The sequence below is a fragment of the Brienomyrus brachyistius genome, chromosome 2 (genome assembly GCF_023856365.1).
Source record: "Brienomyrus brachyistius isolate T26 chromosome 2, BBRACH_0.4, whole genome shotgun sequence".
Lineage (NCBI taxonomy): Eukaryota > Metazoa > Chordata > Actinopteri > Osteoglossiformes > Mormyridae > Brienomyrus > Brienomyrus brachyistius.
In genome coordinates, this window is record NC_064534.1 from 42,576,102 (window position 1) to 42,589,413 (window position 13,312).

The 13,312-nt window shown below is 44.2% G+C and overlaps 11 non-coding genes across 11 annotated transcripts; all 11 read left to right on the top strand.

Annotated features, from left to right (window-relative positions):
* The first annotated feature begins 1,005 nt into the window (after positions 1–1,005).
* Positions 1,006–1,124, top strand: LOC125734310 (5S ribosomal RNA). Its single transcript, XR_007393627.1, has one exon. It is a non-coding gene; the product is annotated as a 5S ribosomal RNA (ribosomal RNA).
* A 1,080-nt stretch (positions 1,125–2,204) lies between these two features.
* Positions 2,205–2,323, top strand: LOC125734576 (5S ribosomal RNA). Its single transcript, XR_007393883.1, has one exon. It is a non-coding gene; the product is annotated as a 5S ribosomal RNA (ribosomal RNA).
* Positions 2,324–3,403: 1,080 nt separating this feature from the next.
* Positions 3,404–3,522, top strand: LOC125732791 (5S ribosomal RNA). Its single transcript, XR_007392158.1, has one exon. It is a non-coding gene; the product is annotated as a 5S ribosomal RNA (ribosomal RNA).
* A 1,077-nt stretch (positions 3,523–4,599) lies between these two features.
* Positions 4,600–4,718, top strand: LOC125734311 (5S ribosomal RNA). The gene has a single exon (XR_007393628.1). It is a non-coding gene; the product is annotated as a 5S ribosomal RNA (ribosomal RNA).
* Positions 4,719–5,798: 1,080 nt separating this feature from the next.
* On the top strand, positions 5,799–5,917 carry LOC125732531 (5S ribosomal RNA). The gene has a single exon (XR_007391908.1). It is a non-coding gene; the product is annotated as a 5S ribosomal RNA (ribosomal RNA).
* Positions 5,918–6,993: 1,076 nt separating this feature from the next.
* Positions 6,994–7,112, top strand: LOC125735022 (5S ribosomal RNA). Its single transcript, XR_007394322.1, has one exon. It is a non-coding gene; the product is annotated as a 5S ribosomal RNA (ribosomal RNA).
* A 1,082-nt stretch (positions 7,113–8,194) lies between these two features.
* Positions 8,195–8,313, top strand: LOC125735459 (5S ribosomal RNA). Its single transcript, XR_007394755.1, has one exon. It is a non-coding gene; the product is annotated as a 5S ribosomal RNA (ribosomal RNA).
* Positions 8,314–9,421: 1,108 nt separating this feature from the next.
* On the top strand, positions 9,422–9,540 carry LOC125734053 (5S ribosomal RNA). The gene has a single exon (XR_007393380.1). It is a non-coding gene; the product is annotated as a 5S ribosomal RNA (ribosomal RNA).
* Positions 9,541–10,624: 1,084 nt separating this feature from the next.
* Positions 10,625–10,743, top strand: LOC125734054 (5S ribosomal RNA). The gene has a single exon (XR_007393381.1). It is a non-coding gene; the product is annotated as a 5S ribosomal RNA (ribosomal RNA).
* Positions 10,744–11,822: 1,079 nt separating this feature from the next.
* LOC125735107 (5S ribosomal RNA) lies at positions 11,823–11,941 on the top strand. Its single transcript, XR_007394406.1, has one exon. It is a non-coding gene; the product is annotated as a 5S ribosomal RNA (ribosomal RNA).
* Positions 11,942–13,019: 1,078 nt separating this feature from the next.
* On the top strand, positions 13,020–13,138 carry LOC125734143 (5S ribosomal RNA). Its single transcript, XR_007393467.1, has one exon. It is a non-coding gene; the product is annotated as a 5S ribosomal RNA (ribosomal RNA).
* The last annotated feature ends 174 nt before the right edge of the window (positions 13,139–13,312 follow it).

A 13,312-nucleotide genomic window follows, 5' to 3' on the forward strand; every position in this document is an offset into this window, starting at 1 on the left:
ACTATTTTATATATATATATTTTTTTTTCTCTCATTCATAAAGGCAGCTTTTACACACCGTTTTACTCTAAATACTTCCTGGTAATTCTAGGTGCTGTAAGCTGTTCGTGCCTTTATTCCACCAGGGCGCGATCTTCTCACAAACTTGAAGACTGTCACTCCCCATTCACGTTTTACAACTTATTGTTAATGATAAAGAGACAGCTTTTTACACACAGTTTTAAACAAAGTACTGATATTATTCCTCTTCAACTGACCGCTTTGTTTTCTATGCAAAAACCACTTCGCCACAGAAGACTCGATATTATTGGCATAGCAAGTTCTGCTCTTCTCCTTTCAAAACTTGCTAAAAGCTGTATTTAAAAGAACAGATTGGCCGGGGTAATTCACACCCTTCAATGCCAGCTTAATGTTTAGGTTAGTGGGAATCACAGAGGAATTAGGGATGGAAACTTCTTTGCTGGTGGTAGAAGCGGTCTGGTGAATTTTTAGAGAGAAGAGGCTGTCGATGTTTGAATGTAGAAAATTGTTCTGGCTGCAGCCTGCAGTATGGACTTGTTGGTGTGTGTAGCTCCCAGTGTTCTGACAGCGCGACGTTTTGGGGAAGCATGTGATTCAGCAGCTACCAGTGGGCTTCGTGCGGCGGAGATTTTGTGGCTGTTAGCGGAGTTGATTACAGAGGGTCGTTAAGAGAAGCCTGCATGCGGTAGGCAAATGAGTAATGTTTGCCGGCGGGGGACGTGCGGCGATTAACCTGTGAGGTAGTGAAAAGGACTTAAAGAGAAGGAAGTGTGCGGATGCGGAAAGAATGGAATAATTGTGGTAGGCTGCCAGCTGAGTAGTTTGGTGAATGTTTGGTGTGGGTCCGGCGCTGCCGATTGGATGGTGGTGCTGCAGTGTGAGTCAGATAAAAAAAAAAAAAAAACCAGGAGTAGGATCCAATGGGACTAACTGGCATGTATAGACGCGTGTAATGCAAAAGGGCTGTTTTTGGTTGCATCTCTCGCTTACGGCCGTACCACCCTGAACACGCCCGATCTCGTCTGATCTTGGAAGCTAAGCAGGGTAGGGTCTGGTTAGTACTTGGATGGGTGACCACCTGGGAATACCAGGTGCTGTAAGCTTTTCTCACTTTTACTTTATACAGGGGGCGCTCCACTTCACGATTAATTTAAATCTAGCACTCCCCTTCCATTTTACTATTTTATATATATATATATTTTATCTCTCTTTCATAAAGCCAGCTTTTAGAAACCGTTTTACTCTAAATACTTCCTGGTAATTCTAGGTGCTGTAAGCTGTTCGTGCCTTTATTCCACCAGGGCGCGATCTTCTCACAAACTTGAAGACTGTCACTCCCCATTCACGTTTTACAACTTATTGTTAATGATAAAGAGACAGCTTTTTACACACAGTTTTAAACAAAGTACTGATATTATTCCTCTTCAACTGACCGCTTTGTTTTCTATGCAAAAACCACTTCGCCACAGAAGACTCGATATTATTGGCATAGCAAGTTCTGCTCTTCTCCTTTCAAAACTTGCTAAAAGCTGTATTTAAAAGAACAGATTGGCCGGGGTAATTCACACCCTTCAATGCCAGCTTAATGTTTAGGTTAGTGGGAATCACAGAGGAATTAGGGATGGAAACTTCTTTGCTGGTGGTAGAAGCGGTCTGGTGAATTTTTAGAGAGAAGAGGCCGTCGATGTTTGGATGTAGAAAATTGTTCTGGCTGCAGCCTGCAGTATGGACTTGTTGGTGTGTGTAGCTCCCAGTGTTCTGACAGCGCAACGTTTTGGGGAAGCATGTGATTCAGCAGCTACCAGTGGGCTTCGTGCGGCGGAGATTTTGTGGCTGTTAGCGGAGTTGATAACAGAGGGTCGTTAAGAAAAGCCTGCATGCAGTAGGCAAAGGAGTAATGTTTGCTGGCGGGGGACGTGCGGCGATTAACCTGTGCGGTAGTGAAAAGGAGTTAAAGAGAAGGAAGTGTGCGGATGCGGAAAGAATGGAATAATTGTGGTAGGCTGCCGGCTGAGTAGTTTGGTGAATGTTTGGTGTGGGTCCGGCGTTGCCGATTGGATGGTGGGGCTGCAGTGTGAGTCAGATAAAAAAAAAAAAAAAAAACCAGGAGTAGGATCCAATGGGACCAACTGGCATGTATAGAGGCGTGTAATGCAAAAGGGCTGTTTTTGGTAGCATCTCACGCTTATGGCCATACCACCCTGAACACGCCCGATCTCGTCTGATCTCAGAAGCTAAGCAGGGTAGGGTCTGGTTAGTACTTGGATGGGAGACCACCTGGGAATACCAGGTGCTGTAAGCTTTTCTCACTTTTACTTTATACAGGGGGCGCTCCACTTCACGATTAATTTAAATCTATCACTCCCCTTCCATTTTACTATTTTATATATATATATATTTTATCTCTCTTTCATAAAGCCAGCTTTTAGAAACCGTTTTACTCTAAATACTTCCTGGTAATTCTAGGTGCTGTAAGCTGTTCGTGCCTTTATTCCACCAGGGCGCGATCTTCTCACAAACTTGAAGACTGTCACTCCCCATTCACGTTTTACAACTTATTGTTAATGATAAAGAGACAGCTTTTTACACACAGTTTTAAACAAAGTACTGATATTATTCCTCTTCAACTGACCGCTTTGTTTTCTATGCAAAAACCACTTCGCCACAGAAGACTCGATATTATTGGCATAGCAAGTTCTGCTCTTCTCCTTTCAAAACTTGCTAAAAGCTGTATTTAAAAGAACAGATTGGCCGGGGTAATTCACACCCTTCAATGCCAGCTTAATGTTTAGGTTAGTGGGAATCACAGAGGAATTAGGGATGGAAACTTCTTTGCTGGTGGTAGAAGCGGTCTGGTGAATTTTTAGAGAGAAGAGGCCGTCGATGTTTGGATGTAGAAAATTGTTCTGGCTGCAGCCTGCAGTATGGACTTGTTGGTGTGTGTAGCTCCCAGTGTTCTCACAGCGCAACGTTTTGGGGAAGCATGTGATTCAGCAGCTACCAGTGGGCTTCGTGCGGCGGAGATTTTGTGGCTGTTAGCGGAGTTGATAACAGAGGGTCGTTAAGAAAAGCCTGCATGCAGTAGGCAAAGGAGTAATGTTTGCTGGCGGGGGACGTGCGGCGATTAACCTGTGCGGTAGTGAAAAGGAGTTAAAGAGAAGGAAGTGTGCGGATGCGGAAAGAATGGAATAATTGTGGTAGGCTGCCGGCTGAGTAGTTTGGTGAATGTTTGGTGTGGGTCCGGCGTTGCCGATTGGATGGTGGGGCTGCAGTGTGAGTCAGATAAAAAAAAAAAAAAAAAACCAGGAGTAGGATCCAATGGGACCAACTGGCATGTATAGAGGCGTGTAATGCAAAAGGGCTGTTTTTGGTAGCATCTCACGCTTATGGCCATACCACCCTGAACACGCCCGATCTCGTCTGATCTCGGAAGCTAAGCAGGGTAGGGTCTGGTTAGTACTTGGATGGGAGACCACCTGGGAATACCTGGTGCTGTAAGCTTTTCTCACTTTTACTTTATACAGGGGGCGCTCCACTTCACGATTAATTTAAATCTATCACTCCCCTTCCATTTTACTATTTTATATATATATATATTTTTCTCTCATTCATAAAGGCAGCTTTTACACACCGTTTTACTCTAAATACTTCCTGGTAATTCTAGGTGCTGTAAGCTGTTCGTGCCTTTATTCCACCAGGGCGCGATCTTCTCACAAACTTGAAGACTGTCACTCCCCATTCACGTTTTACAACTTATTGTTAATGATAAAGAGACAGCTTTTTACACACAGTTTTAAACAAAGTACTGATATTATTCCTCTTCAACTGACCGCTTTGTTTTCTATGCAAAAACCACTTCGCCACAGAAGACTCGATATTATTGGCATAGCAAGTTCTGCTCTTCTCCTTTCAAAACTTGCTAAAAGCTGTATTTAAAAGAACAGATTGGCCGGGGTAATTCACACCCTTCAATGCCAGCTTAATGTTTAGGTTAGTGGGAATCACAGAGGAATTAGGGATGGAAACTTCTTTGCTGGTGGTAGAAGCGGTCTGGTGAATTTTTAGAGAGAAGAGGCTGTCGATGTTTGAATGTAGAAAATTGTTCTGGCTGCAGCCTGCAGTATGGACTTGTTGGTGTGTGTAGCTCCCAGTGTTCTGACAGCGCGACGTTTTGGGGAAGCATGTGATTCAGCAGCTACCAGTGGGCTTCGTGCGGCGGAGATTTTGTGGCTGTTAGCGGAGTTGATTACAGAGGGTCGTTAAGAGAAGCCTGCATGCGGTAGGCAAATGAGTAATGTTTGCCGGCGGGGGACGTGCGGCGATTAACCTGTGAGGTAGTGAAAAGGACTTAAAGAGAAGGAAGTGTGCGGATGCGGAAAGAATGGAATAATTGTGGTAGGCTGCCAGCTGAGTAGTTTGGTGAATGTTTGGTGTGGGTCCGGCGCTGCCGATTGGATGGTGGTGCTGCAGTGTGAGTCAGATAAAAAAAAAAAAAAAACCAGGAGTAGGATCCAATGGGACTAACTGGCATGTATAGACGCGTGTAATGCAAAAGGGCTGTTTTTGGTTGCATCTCTCGCTTACGGCCGTACCACCCTGAACACGCCCGATCTCGTCTGATCTTGGAAGCTAAGCAGGGTAGGGTCTGGTTAGTACTTGGATGGGTGACCACCTGGGAATACCAGGTGCTGTAAGCTTTTCTCACTTTTACTTTATACAGGGGGCGCTCCACTTCACGATTAATTTAAATCTAGCACTCCCCTTCCATTTTACTATTTTATATATATATATATTTTATCTCTCTTTCATAAAGCCAGCTTTTAGAAACCGTTTTACTCTAAATACTTCCTGGTAATTCTAGGTGCTGTAAGCTGTTCGTGCCTTTATTCCACCAGGGCGCGATCTTCTCACAAACTTGAAGACTGTCACTCCCCATTCACGTTTTACAACTTATTGTTAATGATAAAGAGACAGCTTTTTACACACAGTTTTAAACAAAGTACTGATATTATTCCTCTTCAACTGACCGCTTTGTTTTCTATGCAAAAACCACTTCGCCACAGAAGACTCGATATTATTGGCATAGCAAGTTCTGCTCTTCTCCTTTCAAAACTTGCTAAAAGCTGTATTTAAAAGAACAGATTGGCCGGGGTAATTCACACCCTTCAATGCCAGCTTAATGTTTAGGTTAGTGGGAATCACAGAGGAATTAGGGATGGAAACTTCTTTGCTGGTGGTAGAAGCGGTCTGGTGAATTTTTAGAGAGAAGAGGCCGTCGATGTTTGGATGTAGAAAATTGTTCTGGCTGCAGCCTGCAGTATGGACTTGTTGGTGTGTGTAGCTCCCAGTGTTCTGACAGCGCAACGTTTTGGGGAAGCATGTGATTCAGCAGCTACCAGTGGGCTTCGTGCGGCGGAGATTTTGTGGCTGTTAGCGGAGTTGATAACAGAGGGTCGTTAAGAAAAGCCTGCATGCAGTAGGCAAAGGAGTAATGTTTGCTGGCGGGGGACGTGCGGCGATTAACCTGTGCGGTAGTGAAAAGGAGTTAAAGAGAAGGAAGTGTGCGGATGCGGAAAGAATAGAATAATTGTGGTAGGCTGCCGGCTGAGTAGTTTGGTGAATGTTTGGTGTGGGTCCGGCGTTGCCGATTGGATGGTGGGGCTGCAGTGTGAGTCAGATAAAAAAAAAAAAAAAAAACCAGGAGTAGGATCCAATGGGACCAACTGGCATGTATAGAGGCGTGTAATGCAAAAGGGCTGTTTTTGGTAGCATCTCACGCTTATGGCCATACCACCCTGAACACGCCCGATCTCGTCTGATCTCGGAAGCTAAGCAGGGTAGGGTCTGGTTAGTACTTGGATGGGAGACCACCTGGGAATACCAGGTGCTGTAAGCTTTTCTCACTTTTACTTTATACAGGGGGCACTCCACTTCACGATTAATTTAAAACTATCACTCCCCTTACGTTTTACTATTTTATATATATATATTTTTTCTCTCATTCATAAAGGCAGCTTTTACACACCGTTTAACTCTAAATACTGCCTGGTAATTCTTGGTGCTGTAAGCTGTTCGTGCCTTTATTCCACCAGGGCGCGATCTTCTCACAAACTTGAAGACTGTCACTCCCCATTCACGTTTTACAACTTATTGTTAATGATAAAGAGACAGCTTTTTACACACAGTTTTAAACAAATTACTGATATTATTCCTCTTCAACTGACCGCTTTGTTTTCTATGCAAAAACCACTTCGCCACAGAAGACTCGATATTATTGGCATAGCAAGTTCTGCTCTTCTCCTTTCAAAACTTGCTAAAAGCTGTATTTAAAAGAACAGATTGGCCGGGGTAATTCACACCCTTCAATGCCAGCTTAATGTTTAGGTTAGTGGGAATCACAGAGGAATTAGGGATGGAAACTTCTTTGCTGGTGGTAGAAGCGGTCTGGTGAATTTTTAGAGAGAAGAGGCCGTCGATGTTTGAATGTAGAAAATTGTTCTGGCTGCAGCCTGCAGTATGGACTTGTTGGTGTGTGTAGCTCCCAGTGTTCTGACAGCGCGACGTTTTGGGGAAGCATGTTATTCAGCAGCTACCAGTGGGCTTCGTGCGGCGGAGATTTTGTGGCTGTTAGCGGAGTTGATAACAGAGAGTCGTTAAGAGAAGCCTGCATGCGGTAGGCAAAGGAGTAATGTTTGCCGGCGGGGGACGTGCGGCGATTAACCTGTGCGGTAGTGAAAAGGAGTTAAAAAGAAGGAAGTGTGCGGATGCGGAAAGAATGGAATAATTGTGGTAGGCTGCCGGCTGAGTAGTTTGGTGAATGTTGGGTGTGGGTCCGGCGCTGCCGATTGGATGGTGGGGCTGCAGTGTGAGTCAGATTAAAAAAAAAAAAAGAACATTAGTAGTATCCAATGGGACCAACTGGCATGTATAGAGGCGTGTAATGCAAAAGGGCTGTTTTTGGTAGTTTCTCTCGCTTACGGCCATACCACCCTGAACACGCCCGATCTCGTCTGATCTTGGAAGCTAAGCAGGGTAGGGTCTGGTTAGTACTTGGATGGGAGATCACCTGGGAAAACCAGGTGCTGTAAGCTTTTCTCACGTTTACTTTATACAGGGGGCGCTCCACTTCAAGATTACTTTAAATCTATCACTCCCCTTCCATTTTACTATTTTATATATATATATATATTTTTTTTTCTCTCATTCATAAAGCCAGCTTTTAGAAACCGTTTTACTCTAAATACTTCCTGGTAATTCTAGGTGCTGTAAGCTGTTCGTGCCTTTATTCCACCAGGGCGCGATCTTCTCACAAACTTGAAGACTGTCACTCCCCATTCACGTTTTACAACTTATTGTTAATGATAAATAGACAGCTTTTTACACACAGTTTTAAACAAAGTACTGATATTATTCCTCTTCAGCTGACCGCTTTGTTTTCTATGCAAAAACCACTTCGCCACAGAAGACTCGATATTATTGGCATAGCAAGTTCTGCTCTTCTCCTTTCAAAACTTGCTAAAAGCTGTATTTAAAAGAACAGATTAGCCCGGGTAATTCACACCCTTCAATGCCAGCTTAATGTTTAGGTTAGTGGGAATCACAGAGGAATTAGGGATGGAAACTTCTTTGCTGGTGGTAGAAGCGGTCTGGTGAATTTTTAGAGAGAAGAGGCCGTCGATGTTTGAATGTAGAAAATTGTTCTGGCTGCAGCCTGCAGTATGGACTTGTTGGTGTGTGTAGCTCCCAGTGTTCTGACAGCGCGACGTTTTGGGGAAGCATGTGATTCAGCAGCTACCAGTGGGCTTCGTGCGGCGGAGATTTTGTGGCTGTTAGCGGAGTTGATAACAGAGGGTCGTTAAGAGAAGCCTGCATGCAGTAGGCAAAGGAGTAATGTTTGCCGGCGGGGGACGTGCGGCGATTAACCTGTGCGGTAGTGAAAATGAGTTAAAAAGAAGGAAGTGTGCGGATGCGGAAAGAATGGAATAATTGTGGTAGGCTGCCGGCTGAGTAGTTTGGTGAATGTTGGGTGTGGGTCCGGCGCTACCGATTGGATGGTGGGGCTGCAGTGTGAGTCAGATAAAAAAAAAAAAAGAACATTAGTAGTATCCAATGGGACCAACTGGCATGTATAGAGGCGTGTAATGCAAAAGGGCTGTTTTTGGAAGTTTCTCTCGCTTACGGCCATAGCACCCTGAACACGCCCGATCTCGTCTGATCTCGGAAGCTAAGCAGGGTAGGGTCTGGTTAGTACTTGGATGGGAGGCCACCTGGGAATACCAGGTGCTGTAAGCTTTTCTCACTTTTACTTTATACAGGGGGCGCTCCACTTCACGATTAATTTAAATCTATCACTCCCCTTCCATTTTACTATTTTATATATATATATATATATATATATATATATATATATATATTTTTTTTTTTCTCTCATTCATAAAGGCAGCTTTTAGAAACCGTTTTACTCTAAATACTTCCTGGTAATTCTAGGTGCTGTAAGCTGTTCGTGCCTTTATTCCACCAGGGCGCGATCTTCTCACAAACTTGAAGACTGTCACTCCCCATTCACGTTTTACAACTTATTGTTAATGATAAAGAGACAGCTTTTTACACACAGTTTTAAACAAAGTACTGATATTATTCCTCTTCAACTGACCGCTTTGTTTTCTATGCAAAAACCACTTCGCCACAGAAGACTCGATATTATTGGCATAGCAAGTTCTGCTCTTCTCCTTTCAAAACTTGCTAAAAGCTGTATTTAAAAGAACAGATTGGCCGGGGTAATTCACACCCTTCAATGCCAGCTTAATGTTTAGGTTAGTGGGAATCACAGAGGAATTAGGGATGGAAACTTCTTTGCTGGTGGTAGAAGCGGTCTGGTGAATTTTTAGAGAGAAGAGGCCGTCGATGTTTGAATGTAGAAAATTGTTCTGGCTGCAGCCTGCAGTATGGACTTGTTGGTGTGTGTAGCTCCCAGTGTTCTGACAGCGCGACGTTTTGGGGAAGCATGTGACTCAGCAGCTACCAGTGGGCTTCGTGCGGCGGAGATTTTGTGGCTGTTAGCGGAGTTGATAACAGAGGGTCGTTAAGAGAAGCCTGCATGCAGTAGGCAAAGGAGTAATGTTTGCCGGCGGGGGACGTGCGGCGATTAACCTGTGCAGTACTGAAAAGGAGTTAAAAAGAAGGAAGTGTGCGGATGCGGAAAGAATGGAATAATTGTGGTAGGCTGCCGGCTGAGTAGTTTGGTGAATGTTTGGTGTGGGTCCGGCGCTGCCGATTGGATGGTGGGGCTGCAGTGTGAGTCAGATAAAAAAAAAAAAAAACCAGGAGTAGGATCCAATGGGACTAACTGGCATGTATAGACGCGTGTAATGCAAAAGGGCTGTTTTTGGTAGCATCTCTCGCTTACGGCCATACCACCCTGAACACGCCCGATCTCGTCTGATCTCGGAAGCTATGCAGGGTAGGGTCTGGTTAGTACTTGGATGGGAGACCTCCTGGGAATACCAGGTGCTGTAAGCTTTTCTCACTTGTACTTTAAACGGGGGGCGCTCCACTTCATGATTAATTTAAATCTATCACTCTCCTTCCATTTTACTATTATATATATATATATATTTTTTTTTTTTTCTCTCATTCATAAAGGCAGCTTTTAGAAACCGTTTTACTCTAAATACTTCCTGGTAATTCTAGGTGCTGTAAGCTGTTCGTGCCTTTATTCCACCAGGGCGCGATCTTCTCACAAACTTGAAGACTGTCACTCCCCATTCACGTTTTACAACTTATTGTTAATGATAAAGAGACAGCTTTTTACACACAGTTTTAAACAAAGTACTGATATTATTCCTCTTCAACTGACCGCTTTGTTTTCTATGCAAAAACCACTTCGCCACAGAAGACTCGATATTATTGGCATAGCAAGTTCTGCTCTTCTCCTTTCAAAACTTGCTAAAAGCTGTATTTAAAAGAACAGATTGGCCGGGGTAATTCACACCCTTCAATGCCAGCTTAATGTTTAGGTTAGTGGGAATCACAGAGGAATTAGGGATGGAAACTTCTTTGCTGGTGGTAGAAGCGGTCTGGTGAATTTTTAGAGAGAAGAGGCCGTCGATGTTTGAATGTAGAAAATTGTTCTGGCTGCAGCCTGCAGTATGGACTTGTTGGTGTGTGTAGCTCCCAGTGTTCTGACAGCGCGACGTTTTGGGGAAGCATGTGATTCAGCAGCTACCAGTGGGCTTCGTGCGGCGGAGATTTTGTGGCTGTTAGCGGAGTTGATAACAGAGGGTCGTTAAGAGAAGCCTGCATGCAGTAGGCAAAGGAGTAATGTTTGCCGGCGGGGGACGTGCGGCGATTAACCTGTGCAGTACTGAAAAGGAGTTAAAAAGAAGGAAGTGTGCGGATGCGGAAAGAATGGAATAATTGTGGTAGGCTGCCGGCTGAGTAGTTTGGTGAATGTTTGGTGTGGGTCCGGCGCTGCCGATTGGATGGTGGGGCTGCAGTGTGAGTCAGATAAAAAAAAAAAAAAACCAGGAGTAGGATCCAATGGGACTAACTGGCATGTATAGACGCGTGTAATGCAAAAGGGCTGTTTTTGGTAGCATCTCTCGCTTACGGCCATACCACCCTGAACACGCCCGATCTCGTCTGATCTCGGAAGCTATGCAGGGTAGGGTCTGGTTAGTACTTGGATGGGAGACCTCCTGGGAATACCAGGTGCTGTAAGCTTTTCTCACTTGTACTTTAAACGGGGGGCGCTCCACTTCATGATTAATTTAAATCTATCACTCTCCTTCCATTTTACTATTATATATATATATATATTTTTATTTTTCTCTCATTCATAAAGGCAGCTTTTAGAAACCGTTTTACTCTAAATACTTCCTGGTAATTCTAGGTGCTGTAAGCTGTTCGTGCCTTTATTCCACCAGGGCGCGATCTTCTCACAAACTTGAAGACTGTCACTCCCCATTCACGTTTTACAACTTATTGTTAATGATAAAGAGACAGCTTTTTACACACAGTTTTAAACAAAGTACTGATATTATTCCTCTTCAACTGACCGCTTTGTTTTCTATGCAAAAACCACTTCGCCACAGAAGACTCGATATTATTGGCATAGCAAGTTCTGCTCTTCTCCTTTCAAAACTTGCTAAAAGCTGTATTTAAAAGAACAGGTTGGCCGGGGTAATTCACACCCTTCAATGCCAGCTTAATGTTTAGGTTAGTGGGAATCACAGAGGAATTAGGGATGGAAACTTCTTTGCTGGTGGTAGAAGCGGTCTGGTGAATTTTTAGAGAGAAGAGGCCGTCGATGTTTGAATGTAGAAAATTGTTCTGGCTGCAGCCTGCAGTATGGACTTGTTGGTGTGTGTAGCTCCCAGTGTTCTGACAGCGCGACGTTTTGGGGAAGCATGTGATTCAGCAGCTACCAGTGGGCTTCGTGCGGCGGAGATTTTGTGGCTGTTAGCGGAGTTGATAACAGAGGGTCGTTAAGAGAAGCCTGCATGCAGTAGGCAAAGGAGTAATGTTTGCCGGCGGGGGACGTGCGGCGATTAACCTGTGCGGTAGTGAAAAGGAGTTAAAAATAAGGAAGTGTGCGGATGCGGAAAGAATGGAATAATTGTGGTAGGCTGCCGGCTGAGTAGTTTGGTGAATGTTTGGTGTGGGTCCGGCGCTGCCGATTGGATGGTGGGGCTGCAGTGTGAGTCAGATAAAAAAAAAAAACCAGGAGTAGGATCCAATGGGACTAACTGGCATGTATAGACGCGTGTAATGCAAAAGGGCTGTTTTTGGTAGCATCTCTCACTTACGGCCATACCACCCTGAACACGCCCGATCTCGTCTGATCTCGGAAGCTAAGCAGGGTAGGGTCTGGTTAGTACTTAGATGGGAGACCTCCTGGGAATAGCAGGTGCTGTAAGCTTCTCTCACTTTTACTTTAAACGGGGGGCGCTCCACTTCACGATTAATTTAAATCTATCACTCCCCTTCCATTTTACTATTATATATATATATATTTTTTTTTCTCTCATTCATAAAGGCAGCTTTTAGAATCCGTTTTACTCTAAATACTTCCTGGTAATTCTAGGTGCTGTAAGCTGTTCGTGCCTTTATTCCACCAGGGCGCGATCTTCTCACAAACTTGAAGACTGTCACTCCCCATTCACGTTTTACAACTTATTGTTAATGATAAAGAGACAGCTTTTTACACACAGTTTTAAACAAAGTACTGATATTATTCCTCTTCAACTGACCGCTTTGTTTTCTATGCAAAAACCACTTCGCCACAGAAGACTCGATATTATTAGCATAGCAAGTTCTGCTCTTCTCCTTTCAAAACTTGCTAAAAGCTGTATTTAAAAGAACAGATTGGCCGGGGTAATTCACACCCTTCAATGCCAGCTTAATGTTTAGGTTAGTGGGAATCACAGAGGAATTAGGGATGGAAACTTCTTTGCTGGTGGTAGAAGCGGTCTGGTGAATTTTTAGAGAGAAGAGGCCGTTGATGTTTGAATGTAGAAAATTGTTCTGGCTGCAGCCTGCAGTATGGACTTGTTGGTGTGTGTAGCTCCCAGTGTTCTGACAGTGCGACGTTTTGGGGAAGCATGTGATTCAGCAGCTACCAGTGGGCTTCGTGCGGCGGAGATTTTGTGGCTGTTAGCGGAGTTGATAACAGAGGGTCGTTAAGAGAAACCTGCATGCAGTAGGCAAAGGAGTAATGTTTGCCGGCGGGGGACGTGCGGCGATTAACCTGTGCGGTAGTGAAAATGAGTTAAAAAGAAGGAAGTGTGCGGATGCGGAAAGAATGGAATAATTGTGGTAGGCTGCCGGCTGAGTAGTTTGGTGAATGTTGGGTGTGGGTCCGGCGCTGCCGATTGGATGGTGGGGCTTCAGTGTGAGTCAGATAAAAAAAAAAAAAGAACATTAGTAGTATCCAATGGGACCAACTGGCATGTATAGAGGCGTGTAATGCAAAAGGGCTGTTTTTGGTAGTTTCTCTAGCTTACGGCCATACCACCCTGAACACGCCCGATCTCATCCGATCTCGGAAGCCAAGCAGGGTAGGGTCTGGTCAGTACTTGGATGGGAGACTTCCTGGGAATACCAGGTGCTGTAAGCTTTTCTCACTTTTACTTTATACAGGGGGCGCTCCACTTCACGATTAATTTAAATCTATCACTCCCCTTCCATTTTACTATTTTATATATATATATATTTTTTTCTTTTTCTCTCATTCATAAAGGCAGCTTTTACACACCGTTTTACTCTAAATACTTCCTGGTAATTCTAGGTG